We start from the raw sequence: 14320 nt of genomic DNA, 5'->3' as shown, positions 1-14320 counted from the left end.
CCACAGACCAATTTCACCTCAGGTGGGGAGGACACCTTCTCAAGGTGTGAACTGCAATGTTTCAGGACATTCTGATGTTGAATTCCAAAATAAGAGCCCCCCCAAAACTTACATATTAGATGTTTTGTGTACACATTCAGAAAATCATAAAAATAAAAGTCATAGTTTCCACAGACCAATTTTACCTCAGGTGGGGAGGACACCTTCTCAAGGTGTGAACTACAATGTTTCAGGACATTCTGATGTTGTCTTCCAAAATAAGAGCCCCGCAAATCTCATATATTACCTTTTTTGTCCATATATTCAGAAAATCATAAAAATAAAAGTCCTAGTTTCCACAGACCTATTTCACCTCAGATGGGGAGGACACCTTCTCAAGGTGTGAACTACAATGTTTCAGGACATTCTGATGTTGAATTCCAAAATAAGAGCCCCCCCAAAACTCATATATTACCTTTTTTGTCCATACATTCAGAAAATCATAAAAATAAAAGTCCTAGTTTCCACAGACCAATTTCACCTCAGATGGGGAGGACCCCTTCTCAAGGTGTGAACTACAATGTTTCAGGACATTCTGATGTTGAATTCCAAAATAAGAGCCCCCCAAAACTTACATATTAGATGTTTTGTGTACACATTCAGAAAAACATAAAAATAAAATTCCTAGCTTCCACAGACCAATTTTACCTCAGGTGGGGAGGACACCTTCTCAAGGTGTGAACTACAATGTTTCAGGACATTCTGATGTTGTATTCCAAAATAAGAGCCCCCCAAAACTTACATATTAGATGTTTTGTGTACACATTCAGAAAATCATAAAAATAAAAGTCCTAGTTTCCACAGACCAATTTTACCTCAGGTGGGGAGGACACCTTCTCAAGGTGTGAACTACAATGTTTCAGGACATTCTGATGTTGAATTCCAAAATAAGAGCCCCCAAACTCGAATATTAGATGTTTTGTTTACACTATCAAAACTCATAAAAATAAAAGTCCTAGCTTCCACAGACTAATTTCACCTCAGATGGAGAGGACACCTTCTCAAGGTGTGAACTACAATGTTTCAGGACATTCTGATGTTGTCTTCCAAAATAAGAGCCCCCCCAAAACTCATATATTACCTTTTTTGTCCATACATTCAGAAAATCATAAAAATAAAAGTCCTAGTTTCCACAGACCAATTTCACCTCAGATGGGGAGGACACCTTCTCAAGGTGTGAACTACAATGTTTCAGGACATTCTGATGTTGTCTTCCAAAATAAGAGCCCCCCAAAACTCATATATTACTTTTTTTGTCCATACATTCAGAAAATCATAAAAATAAAAGTCCTAGTTTCCACAGACCAATTTCACCTCAGATGGGGAGGACACCTTCTCATGGTGTGAACTACAATGTTTCAGGACATTCTGATGTTGAATTCCAAAATAAGAGCCCCCCAAACTCGAATATTAGATGTTCCCCTTCTGTCGCTCTCTCCACGTTGTGTCAGAGAAGCAACACTAGGGATCTCTCTTGAGCGCCAATATCCACCTCTGATCTATGAAAAAAGGCCAATGAGAGTTGGTAGCCAGTATTTGCATGTCCCGCCCCCGGACATACGGGAATTTAAGCGGCGCAAATACGGGAGTTCATTCAGAAAATTTCTTCGGAGCCGATGGTCATGTCTGCAATTGCTGCGTGTTACACACCGAGTTCCTGTCATTCCTCTACTGCATGCTGTTGGATTCTACGGCGCACTACAGCGGCTTTCTCCTGTTTGCACAGCTGTGCATTTCCTGCCCCTGAGCGCTTCGACAGTGCAGATTATAAAGAAGTCTCACGAGTCCTTTTCTTTCATTAAAGAGTGATTTTATTTAAAAGAGTAATTTCCTCTAAAAGAGCAAAACACAGCAGCGTTGAAGTCCTTTTAAGGATGCGTCTTTATAAAGATGCCTTTCCGCCCCTGTGTTGTTCCTGGATGCGGTAGAGTACTCTCCGCTTCCGACGGCCACAGGCATTGTCTCGTGTGTCTGGGTAGCGATCGCACTGAGGCTGCGTTTGTGGATGGTTCATGTTCTCACTGCGAGAACATGACCATGACAACGTTGCGGTCGCGGCCTGCTTACAACCGTAAGCAAGCAACTCCAGCCACCCCCCGCATCGCTCCTTCTTCCTACGGGATTGAGGACGATGCGGCTGGCGATGGAGGCGATTCGGGGATGGTAGCGGGGTGCAGCAGGGAGGACTCCTCTGGGCTGCCGCCTTTGGGCCTGCATGCCCAGGAAGAGGCCGACGCACAGATGTCCGATATGCTTTCCCGGGCAGCCAACAGCGTGGGCTTGGATTGGAACCCTCCATCCTCCCCACAGCCATCACGGCTGGACGACTGGTTCCTGGGTGCTGGGCGCCGCTCACAGCCTTGCACCCCCCCCGGTCACGGCGATTCCCCAGGTGGATAGGGCTGTTGCGCTCCATCTATACCCCAGAAGCCCTACCACCTGGCGAGGCCGTCCTGTACTCCCTTCCCGGACCTGTAGAGCAACATCCTCGCTGACCGCAAAGGCCTACAGTGCCACCGGACGCGCCGCTTCCGCCCTGCATTCCATGGCTCTCCTGCAGGTCCACCAAGCCAAGGCACTGCAAAACATGCACGGGGGTGGCCCTGATCCCGACACGCTGCAGGAACTGCGCTCAGCGACCGACCTCGCCCTGAGAGCGACGAAGGTCACAGCACAGGCGCTCGGGCAGGCGATGACAACGCTGGTGGTCCAGGAACGCCAGCAATGGCTGAACTTGGTCGAGATGCGTGAAGCTGACAACACTCGCTTTCTCAACGCCCCTGTCTCCCAGTTTGGCCTCTTCGGCGACACCGTTCTCCGTGGTGAAGAAGCAGACGGAGGCCATTTCCCACATCATGCCTCGCTGCAAGCCTGCCGCCACGGCCCATGCCCCGTATGCTCGCTGAGGGTGTCCTCCCGCGGCCAGAAGACCTTCTGCTCCACCTCAACTCGGGCCCAGCTCTCAGCCCCGGTGTCGAGCAAACCGCGGGAAGTGTACGCCCCGTCTCACGGACCCCCTCGAGGACCCGGAAGGCTCCCAGGTGCTCCTGAGACAACATACCCAGAGTTCAAGAAGTTAGCTCCGGAGGTGGTAAGACCGCTCCGTCCCCCGGTGGAGGGCCAGGAAGAGAATCTTGTGTTTTTTCATTTGCCGCACCCCTCAACAGGGGCTGTGGTACCCAAATTCTCAATAAAAGAGCTATTTCCTTTGTCTCTGGGTCATGTGGCCCGCAAATGCCGTTCTCACGGCACTCTACTTTCAGGCCGCAACAGTCCCGGCTCCCTGGACGTGGGGCCCCCGCCCTCAGCCCCACGACTGTTCCCCGACTGGCCGGTTCAGATGAGTCCTGAGGACGCCAGCATCAGACCTCCTCCTCAGTCACGCTACGTTGCTTCCCGACGCCGTGTTACCTGCACAGAGACCAGGTGCTCAAGCACCTCAGCAGTTTGGGGTTTCAGGTCAACTGGGAGAAGAGCAAGCTCACCCCGGTCCAGAGCATCTCTTTTCTCGGTTTGGAGTTAGACTCAGTCTCAATGACAGCACGTCTCTCCAACGAGCGTGCTCAGTCAGTGCTGAAATGCCTCGCTTCCTTCAAGCCAGGCACCGTGGTCCCTCTAAAACGTTTCCAACAGCTCCTGGGGCATATGGCATCCTCCACGGCGGCCGTGCCGCTTGGGTTGATGCATATGAGACCACTTAAGCACTGGCTCCAGACTCGAGTCCCGAGACGAGCATGGCGCTGCGGCACGCACAACGTGAAAGTTACCACTGCCTGCCGCCAAGCCTTCAAACCCTGGACAGATCTCTGCTTTCTACGGGCAGGAGTTCCCTTGCAGCAGGTGTCCTGACGCGTTCTGGTTACAACCAATGCCTCCAAACTGGGTTGAGGCGCCGTGTACAACGGGCACGCAGCCGCAGGCCGGTGGAACCGAGGCCTGCTGCGCTGGCACATCAACTGCCTAGAGCTGCTGGCTGTTTTTCTTGCCCTGAAGAGGTTTCTCCCATTAATTCGGGGCAATCACGTCCTAGTCAGGACAGACAACACCACGGTGGTAGCCTACATAAACCGCCAAGGCGGAGTACGCTCCCTCCACATGTCACAGCTCACCCGTCGTCTCCTACTTTGGAGCCAGCATCGACTCAAGTCACTGCGCACCACTCACATCCCCGGCAACCTCAATGCGGTAGCGGACGTGCTGTCAAGACAGAGCTTGCCCGGCGGAGAGTGGAGGCTCCACCCCCAGTCGGTTCAGCTGATTTGGGACAGGTTCGGCAAGGCCCAGGTAGACCTGTTTGCCTCCCAGGAAACCTCCCACTGCCCGCTCTGGTATGCCCTGACAGAGGCTCCCCTCGGGGCAAATGCTCTGGTGCACAGCTGGCCCGCGGGGCTGGGCAAGTACGCATTTCCCCCAGTGAGCCTTCTTGCACAGGTGCTATGCAAGGTCAGGGAGGACAAAGAGCAAGTCACTCTGGTGGCCCCCTACTGGCCCACCCGGACTTGGTTCTCGGACCTCACGCTCCTCACGACAGCCCCTCCCTGGCGAATTCCCCTGAGGAAGGATCTTCTTTCTCAGGGATGGGGCACTCTCTGGCACCTGCACCCAGACCTCTGGAACCTCCACGTCTGGCCCCTGGACGGGACGCGGAAGATCTAGCCGGCCTACCACCGACCGTCATAGATACTATCAACCAAGCCTCGACCAGGCATCTTTACGCCCTAAAGTGGCGTCTGTTCACATACTAGTGTTCTTCCCGAGCCGAAGACCCACAGAAGTGCGCGGTTAGGTCAGTGCTCATGTTTCTACAGGAGAGGCTGGAGAGGAGGCTGTCCCCCTCCACCCTCAAGGTGTATGTCGCCGCCATCGCGGCTCACCACGATACGGTAGATGGCCAGTCTCTTGGTAAGCACGACTTCATTGTCAGGTTCCTAAAAGGTGCCCGGAGGCTGTCTCCCTCCCGGCCTAACCTGTTCCCCTCCTGGGATCTCTCGGTCGTCCTCACGGGCCTCCAGAGACCCCCCTTCGAGCCGCTAGATTCAGCTGGACTCAGGGCCCTCTCCCTCAAGACCGCCCTGCTGATCGTGCTCGCCTCCATCAAGAGGGTCAGGGACCTGCAAGCGTTCTCTGTTAGCGACACTTGCCTGGAGTTCGGTCCGGCAGACACTTACTTGATCCTAAGACCGCGACCGGGCTATGTGCCCAAGGTTCCTACCACACACTTCAGGGATCAGGTAGTGAACCTGCAAGTGCTGCCCCGGGAGGAGGCAGACCCAGCCCTTTCGTTGCTGTGTCCAGTATGTGTTTGCGTATCTATCTGGACCGCACACAGAGCACTAGACGCTCTGAGCAGCTCTTTGTCTGCTTTGGGGGACAGCGGAAAGGGAACGCTGTCTCCAAACAGAGGTTTGCCCACTGGGTTGTCGACGCCATTTCATTAGCTTATCACACCGAGGCTGTGCCCCCCCCTTGTGGGTTCAAGCTCACTCCACCAGGGGTGTTGCGTCCTCGTGGGCACTGGCCAGGGGCATCTCCCTAGCAGACATCTGTAGAGCAGCGGGCTGGGCAACACCTAACACTTTTTCGAGATTCTACAATCTCCGAGTTGAGTCAGTATCGTCCGTGTTTTCTCAGGTCCGAGCCCGTAGAACTCGGTAGCACGCTGATGATCTGACCGGGTGAATCGCTTGCGCCTAGCGCCCTTTCTCTCAACCGAGGGAAAACAGTGCACCTCCGTTCCCAGGAGATCCCATCTTCGGGTCGCTGGTTGACTCCTCCCTAGCCCTCGTGGGTCCGCAGTTCAGCGTAGGAACTCGCCGACCCAAGCCACTGCGGGTACCTCAAGCTACCCTGTACTGGTGGAATGACCTTCCCAACTCAATCCGGGAAGCTAACTCACTCTCTATCTTCAAAAAACGGCTAAAAACACATCTTTTCCTAAAGCACTTAACCGGTCACTAAAATAAAAAAAATAAAAAAATTATTTACATTTCTTGTTGCACTTAAATGTGTTTTGTATACTATTATGATGATAGTGAAACTTTGTAATATGGCACTTTTTGTACCACTGTCTCCCTGAGATGATTCGCTGATGTTCTTCCTCTTTTGTAAGTCGCTTTGGATAAAAGCGTCTGCCAAATGAATAAATGTAAATTTAAATGTAAATGTAAATGTAGAGGTGCTCCACAGGTAAGGCCTCCTGTTCGGACTCCCCCTGTGTGTAATGCCACGGTACTGTCCCCTCACGAGCGGACCCCCGTGTCTCCCTTAGGCAGTTACAGCTGCCTCGGTCGCCGTGCTGTTCGCTACCCCCCCCCTACGAGGTTGGGTCTATCACCGCACCAACTTTTCCACATAGGTCCTAAGTTAGGCCATCTGATGTATTTGCCAATTTTGTCAAATACATAATGTCCTGAAACATTGTAGTCCTCCCCATCTGAGGTGAAATTAGTCTGTGGAAACTAGGACTTTTATTTTTATGATTTTCTGAATGTATGGACAAAAAAGGTAATATATGAGTTTTGGGGGGGCTCTTATTTTGGAATACAACATCAGAATGTCCTGAAACATTGTAGTTCACACCTTGAGAAGGTGTCCTCCCCATCTGAGGTGAAATTGGTCTGTGGAAACTAGGACTTTTATTTTTATGATTTTCTGAATGTATGGACAAAAAAGGTAATATATGAGTTTTGGGGGGCTCTTATTTTGGAATTCAACATCAGAATGTTCTGAAACATTGTAGTTCACACCTTGAGAAGGTGTCCTCCCCACCTGAGGTAATATTGGTCTGTGGAAGCTAGGACTTTTATTTTTATGTTTTTCTGAATGTGTACACAAAACATCTAATATGTAAGTTTTGGGGGGCTCTTATTTTGGAATTCAACATCAGAATGTCCTGAAACATTGTAGTTCACACCTTGAGAAGGTGTCCTCCCCATCTGAGGTGAAATTGGTCTGTGGAAGCTAGGACGTTTATTTTTATGTTTTTCTGAATGTGTACACAAAACATCTAATATGTAAATTTTGGGGGGCTCTTATTTTGGAATACAACATCAGAATGTCCTGAAACATTGTAGTTCACACCTTGAGAAGGTGTCCTCCCCATCTGAGGTGAAATTGGTCTGTGGAAGCTAGGACTTTTATTTTTATGATTTTCTGAATGTATGGACAAAAAAGGTAATATATGAGTTTTGGGGGGCTCTTATTTTGGAATTCAACATCAGAATGTCCTGAAACATTGTAGTTCACACCTTGAGAAGGTGTCCTCCCCACCTGAGGTAAAATTGGTCTGTGGAAGCAAGGACTTTTATTTTTATGATTTTCTGAATGTGTACACAAAACATCTAATATGTAAGTTTTGGGGGGCTCTTATTTTGGAATTCAACATCAGAATGTCCTGAAACATTGTAGTTCACACCTTGAGAAGGTGTCCTCCCCATCTGAGGTGAAATTGGTCTGTGGAAGCTAGGACTTTTATTTTTATGATTTTCTGAATGTATGGACAAAAAAGTAATATATGAGTTTTGGGGGGGCTCTTATTTTGGAATTCAACATCAGAATGTCCTGAAACATTGTAGTTCACACCTTGAGAAGGTGTCCTCCCCACCTGAGGTAAAATTGGTCTGTGGAAGCTAGGACTTTTATTTTTATGACTTTCTGAATGTGTACACAAAACATCTAATATGTAAGATTTGGGGGGCTCTTATTTTGGAATTCAACATCAGAATGTCCTGAAACAATGTAGTTCACACCTTGAGAAGGTGTCCTCCCCATCTGAGGTGAAATTGGTCTGTGGAAACTAGGACTTTTATTTTTATGATTTTCTGAATGCATGGACAAAAAAGGTAATATATGAGTTTTGGGGGGGGGGCTCTTATTTTGGAATACAACATCAGAATGTCCTGAAACATTGTAGTTCACACCTTGAGAAGGTGTCCTCCCCACCTGAGGTAAAATTGGTCTGTGGAAGCTAGGACTTTTATTTTTATGTTTTTCTGAATGTGTACACAAAACATCTAATATGTAAGTTTTGGGGGGCTCTTATTTTGGAATTCAACATCAGAATGTCCTGAAACATTGCAGTTCACACCTTGAGAAGGTGTCCTCCCCATCTGAGGTGAAATTGGTCTGTGGAAGCTAGGACTTTTATTTTTATGATTTTCTGAATGTATGGACAAAAAAGGTAATATATGAGTTTTTGGGGGGTTCTTATTTTGGACTTCAATATATCATGCAGTGACAGGTTGTGAGGTGTGCTAAAATCTTTCTTTCTTTCGTTCTGTCTTCCTTTCTTTCTGACAGACAGACAGACAGAATAAATTAATGCATGTGAAATTGCCTTAGCAGGAATTAACTTGTTTTAGTTCTGACATTCATACCGCAATAACCAGTGTATACGCGCACCGCGAAATATAGGTGCGGCTAGTTTGACCGCTCATTTCGAAGTGGCGGCTGGCTTGACCGCAGTATTTTCTAGCCAATGGTACTTGCCGTGCTGACTCCGAGATTTAATGGTTTTGTGTGTAGTATCAGGTTAACTACTGGGGTAGGAACCTTGTGAGGTGGTTGTAAAATGGGGGAAGAGAAAAGCCGTGGGTTCAAGGGACGTACTGTTGTTATCCTTGTGTCGAGCTTCCTTATAGTGTACTATAACCCACATAACATGGTGTCAGAAGAAAAAACGTAATATTAACGGACGTCGAACAAATAAGAGATAACACAGGACGCAGGCTAGTTGTTTATTTGTTTTCTCTCTGCCGATTACCGAAAGTTTGACGCTAACGCTAATGCTAGCGATCTCACGGACGGCAAAATGAATCAGTTTCAAGTTTCCCCACCAGAGAAGTTCACATTTAAAGCCGAAGACTGGACTAAATGGATTAAACGCTTCAACAGATTCCGCATCGCATCTGGATTGGAGACACAAGCGGACGAAAATCAAGTGAATGTACTGATTTACACAATGGGGGAGGAGGCGGAGGATATACTGGTTTCCCTGCACCTCAGCCCAGAGGAAGCGAGTGAGTACGACACAGTTAAGAGAAAGCTGGATGCTCACTTTGTAACACGCAGAAATGTGATCTTCGAGAGGGCAAAGTTTAACCAGAGGCAGCAAGAAATGGGCGAGTCGGCTGACAGCTTTCACACAGCGCTGCACTGTCTAGCAGAGCACTGCGGATACGGGGCTCTGCATGACGAAATGGTGAGAGATAGACTTGTTGTGGGTCTGAGAGATAAACGCTTGTCAGAACAGCTACAACTCGATCCCGAACTGACTTTAGAGAAAGCAATTAACAGAGCTAGACAAAGCGAGCAAGTGAAGAAGCAACAAGAAATGCTAAAAATTAACTTCAAAACAGATATCTCTAACGCTCAGCTTGACAGCGTGCACGCGCGACAGCGCGACAGCGCAACGGCGCACGCGCAAAACAACCCATACCAAAACAACCCAAGCAACATTACAAGCAAACAGAAAAAAAACAGAAGGAAAGACAAGCACAATGCAGCAGATGTGGTGATTCAAGATGGCATAGCCAACAACAATGTCCAGCTAAAGAGGTAATATGCAATAACTGCAGAAAAAAAGGACATTACGCCAGAGTATGCAAAACCAAAAGAATGTGTGAAATGCATGTAGCTACAGTGGTTGAGGACACTGGTGAGGAAGTTGCATTTCTGGGTTCACTGTCAGCGGACGCAAATGACAGCCCATGGATGACAGACATACATGTGGAGAATCTCAATGCACGCTTTAAAATTGACGCACTGGCGCAGACGTCACCGCTATATCGGAAATGCTGTATAACCAAGGCCAGTTCAGCAGGCTGGAGAAGTCAACGAGGGTTCTCCTGGGGCCAGGAGGGACTCGTCTGAATGTGAAGGGCAAGTTCACCGCCACTCTCAGAAAAAAACAGTAAAAGTACTAAAGAGGAAATTTACGTTGTGGAGGGGCTGTGCACACCACTGCTAGGCGGGCTTGCTGCAGTGGCACTGCAGTTGGTCGCCAGAATAAATAACGTCAGCCTGGACTCCAAAGAGACAGTAAAAAGGGAGTTCCCAAAGCTTTTCTGTGGACTAGGTAAAATGGAGGGCGAGTACAACATAGTACTGAAACCAGGCGCTCAGCCTTTCTCCCTCTCAACTCCCAGGCGCATCTCCCTCCCACTCCTGCCAATGGTCAGAGAGGAGCTGGACCGTATGGAGCAGCAGGGAGTTATCTCAAAGGTGGAGGGGCCCACTGAATGGTGTGCACCTATGGTGGTGGTGCCGAAACGCACAGGCAAGGTGAGAATATGCACCGATCTCACACAGCTGAACAAATCAGTTATGAGAGAGAAGCACCCCCTCCCCTCAGTTGAACACACTTTAGGACAGCTCGCTGGGGCCAAAGTGTTTTCAAAGCTAGATGCCAACGCAGGCTTTTGGCAGATTCCACTGTCCAAGGAGTCAACTCTGCTAACCACTTTCATAACTCCGTTCGGGCGGTATTGTTACAATCACCTGTGCTTTGGGATCTCGTCAGCACCAGAACATTTCCAAAAGCGCATGTCACGCATCTTGGAGGGCCTAGTGGGTGTTCTGTGTCAGATGGATGACGTGCTCATTTGGGGAGCCACACAGACGGAGCATGATGAGAGATTGTGGAGAGTACTGTCACGACTGCAGGAGGCGGGAGTGACGCTCAACGACAAGTGTGAGTTTTCTAAGAGCAGGATCAAATTCCTGGGACAGGTCATCGAGGCATCAGGCATCAGTGCTGACCCTGATAAAGTGAGTGCTGTAAAAGCTATGCCAGCACCCAGTAACATCAGTGAGGTGAGACGCTTCCTGGGAATGACAAACCATCTGGGGAAGTTCCTGCCTCACTTGGCTGAGAGAACACAACCACTCAGAGACCTGCTGAAAAAGTCCAGTATGTGGGCCTGGGGGCTGCAACAACAACAGGCTTTTGATAACATAAAAAAAGAACTGACGACACCCCCAGGGCTTGCATTGTATGACCCGAATGCTGAAACGCTTGTCTCCGCCGACTCTTCCTCATATGGGATGGGCGCCGTTCTTCTCCAGTGGCACACAGACACAGAGTGGAAACCTGTGGCGTATGCCTCGAGAGTCCTCAGCAGCACTGAGCAGCGTTACGCCCAGATCGAGAAAGAGGCGCTAGCATCAACATGGGCCTGTGAGAGGTTTGCAGAGTTCCTCATTGGAAAGAGTTTTCATATTGAGACAGACCACAAGCCCCTAATTCCTCTACTAGGCTCAAAGAGCTTAGATGAACTTCCTCCACGCATACAGCGTCTGCGCATGCGACTAATGCGTTTTGCCTACACCATATCACATGTGGCCGGCAAAGACATTGCCACTGCGGATGTGCTGTCCCGAGCTCCCATCAGTCACACAGCAGAAGGATTGCAAGAGGAGGAAATCAACCTCTATGTTGACTCTGTTGTAGCGAATCTCCCAGCTACAGAAAAGAGGTTAAGAGAAATTCAGAGACACCAGGATGACGACTCCACACTCAAGCACTTGAAGAAATTCTGTGTCGAAGGATGGCCAGATAAATTTTCAATTAACAGAGTGTTTCAGCCATATCTGCAATTTTCAGGTGAGCTCACAATCCAAGATGGTCTACTGTTGTATGGCAGCAGGATAGTCATCCCAGCATCACTCAGGGCGGACATTCTGTCAAAGCTGCTCGAGGGCCACCTGGGAATAACTAAATGCAGAGAGCGAGCTAAGTATTCAGTGTGGTGGCCAGGGCTCAGCAGAGAGCTGACAAACATGATAGAGAAATGTGATGTGTGTAGCCGTGAAAGAGTCAATTTCAAAGAAAAGATGATGTCTACTGAGTTTCCGCCAAGACCATGGTCCACTGTAGGAGCGGATTTATTCCAGATAGACAGCAGACAATACCTGGTCATCATGGACTATTTCTCCAGATATTTTGAAGTAGCCAAACTGACGTCTACAACACCTGGAGCTGTGATTGATCACGTCAAGTCTATCTTTGCTCGTCATGGTATACCTGAAGTGGTCCGCTCAGACAATGGCCCACAGTTTGCATCAGAGATTTTCAGACAGTTCGCACAGGATTGGGGTTTTAGTCATGTGACATCCAGTCCCCATTTCCCACAGAGCAACGGGGAGGCGGAGCGTGCTGTGAGGACAATCAAAAGTCTTCTCAAGATATCCAGCGACCCTTATCTAGCCCTGATGGCTTATCGAGCTGCTCCCCTGGCGAATGGATACAGTCCCTCTGAAATTCTGATGGGGAGGAAAATGAGAACGCCAGTTCCTGTCATTCCATCCAAGCTCAACCCAGGGTGCGCAGACATGGATAACCTGAAAAGGACAGAGAAAACGTACAGACAAAAACTGTGACAGAATTATGACCAAAGACACAGAGCACGCGACATGCCGTACCTTCAACCCGGTGATCATGTGTGGGTCAAAGATACATTGCAAAGAGGCACGGTGGTGTCTACTGCCGGCACGCCGAGGTCATAAATCATTGAGATGCCTGGGGGCACTCTGCGAAGGAACAGATACCATCTTTCACCAACCCCTGTGGCTCCTGGAGAACCTGCTAACTTAATTGAACCAGCACCCGAGAGCATAGTTCCTGACACACACACTCCTGTCAAACCCGGAGCACAGTGTGTAGCCAGTCAGCAGTCTCCTGTGTGCGAAAGACGTTTCCCAGCCCGAATAAGGAATCCTCCATCTTACCTGAAAGACTTTGTTCGTTCTTAGGAATGGCACCCGAGAGGTGGGGGAGGGCAGGGAGTAGTTGATAGTCGCCAAATTATGTTGTTGATAAAGTGTTTACAGAAGCACATGTTCATAGTACTTCACAGCCAAACTTATGAAAGAAAAAAAGAACCATAAATGTGTGTTACGGCTGTACTGATCTTGATCATCATTTTAGTGATGATATGGGTTATATTTTCAGTATAAGTAATCAGAAGAGCCTTCTGTTAAAGTTTAGAAATGCTCTTAATGTTATTAATGTTTCTGCATCTGCACATAGTTTATCCTTTGCTTAGAAAGGGGGATATAGTATCAGGTTAACTACTGGGGTAGGAACTGTGGAATAATTAATGCTTCTCAACAACTTCTCTGGTGATGTAATGTGGAATAATGAAGGCCTCTTTTATGTATCTCTTGTTGGGGGTAGCTACAGCTGCTCCCTGCTCTAAAGATGTTCTAAGGAATGTGTTTTTGTCTCACGTTTCGCACGTAGCTCAAACATGTATGTCACCCCCATATAAGGTAAAGAACTATTTCATTGGTGAGGGTCCAGTGGAATGTGGTTTTCTGGACCATAAAACAGAGTGTTGGGACAATAAACGTGGAAGAAGGATTTGATAGCATTGGTTCTCTGTGTCAGTTCTTTCTTCCCTCAGCTGAGCCGTATCGAGACGGGGATTGCAGATCAACAAATAAATTAAATACATTGGATGACAAAATTATCTAACAGTTTGGGGGCTCGTCGGGATCTCTCCAGACAGGTAAGACTGATTTAAGTATCAGGTATTCCTGTCTGATGAGAGATTGAATAAAATTGAATAAAATTTAGTTTAATTTGGCTCGATATTAACTCCGTTAATAACTCTGCTCGGGGGCCCCTTCAGAGGGATGAATTTGCCTTATTATAAATAGGAAGGAGGGTTTTTGTTCTATTATAAATAGAAAAAACCCCACGACCGCAGCAGCAGTTTTAAGGATATCCTTATTCTGGTATGAATAGGAAGAGGATGGTAATTGTCCTAAGGAAAAGACGGAGAGAATTTGATCTGCATTATTGATCTGCAGGAACCGTGTCGATCGGGAAATTGTTTGTATTATTATTATTATTATTAAAAGGGTGACATTATGGGACAGGAAATAAGCCGCCCGTTATCTAAGTAAAATCCAAATAATGGATGTTTTGAAATAAATAATATTATAATACTGAGCCATCAGCAATTTGGCTGGGTGGTCAGAGAAAGGAAAAAGGAGGAAAAAAAAGAAAAAACGTAGTTAGATCAATTCAGGAGTAAATCCAAAATCTATGGTTAAAAAAGGGTGAACGGACCCTCAGTGAGATTATAAATATATAGTAATAGTATATATAGAATCATACGATGAGTGGAAGAAAATAAAACTATTCTGGGACATAGGTCCTGAACAAAAAGAGACTAATTAAATGCATGCAGCGGTCTCTGTTTCAAAACAAGCCGCCTAAACATGATATTATAGTGAACAAAGCTTTAACCCCTAGCTTACCAAAGACACCATGCGC

This window comes from Xyrauchen texanus, chromosome 46 (assembly GCF_025860055.1).
Source record: "Xyrauchen texanus isolate HMW12.3.18 chromosome 46, RBS_HiC_50CHRs, whole genome shotgun sequence".
Lineage (NCBI taxonomy): Eukaryota > Metazoa > Chordata > Actinopteri > Cypriniformes > Catostomidae > Xyrauchen > Xyrauchen texanus.
The sequence above is the reverse complement of the archived record's forward strand: the minus strand, read 5'-3'. Positions refer to the sequence as shown.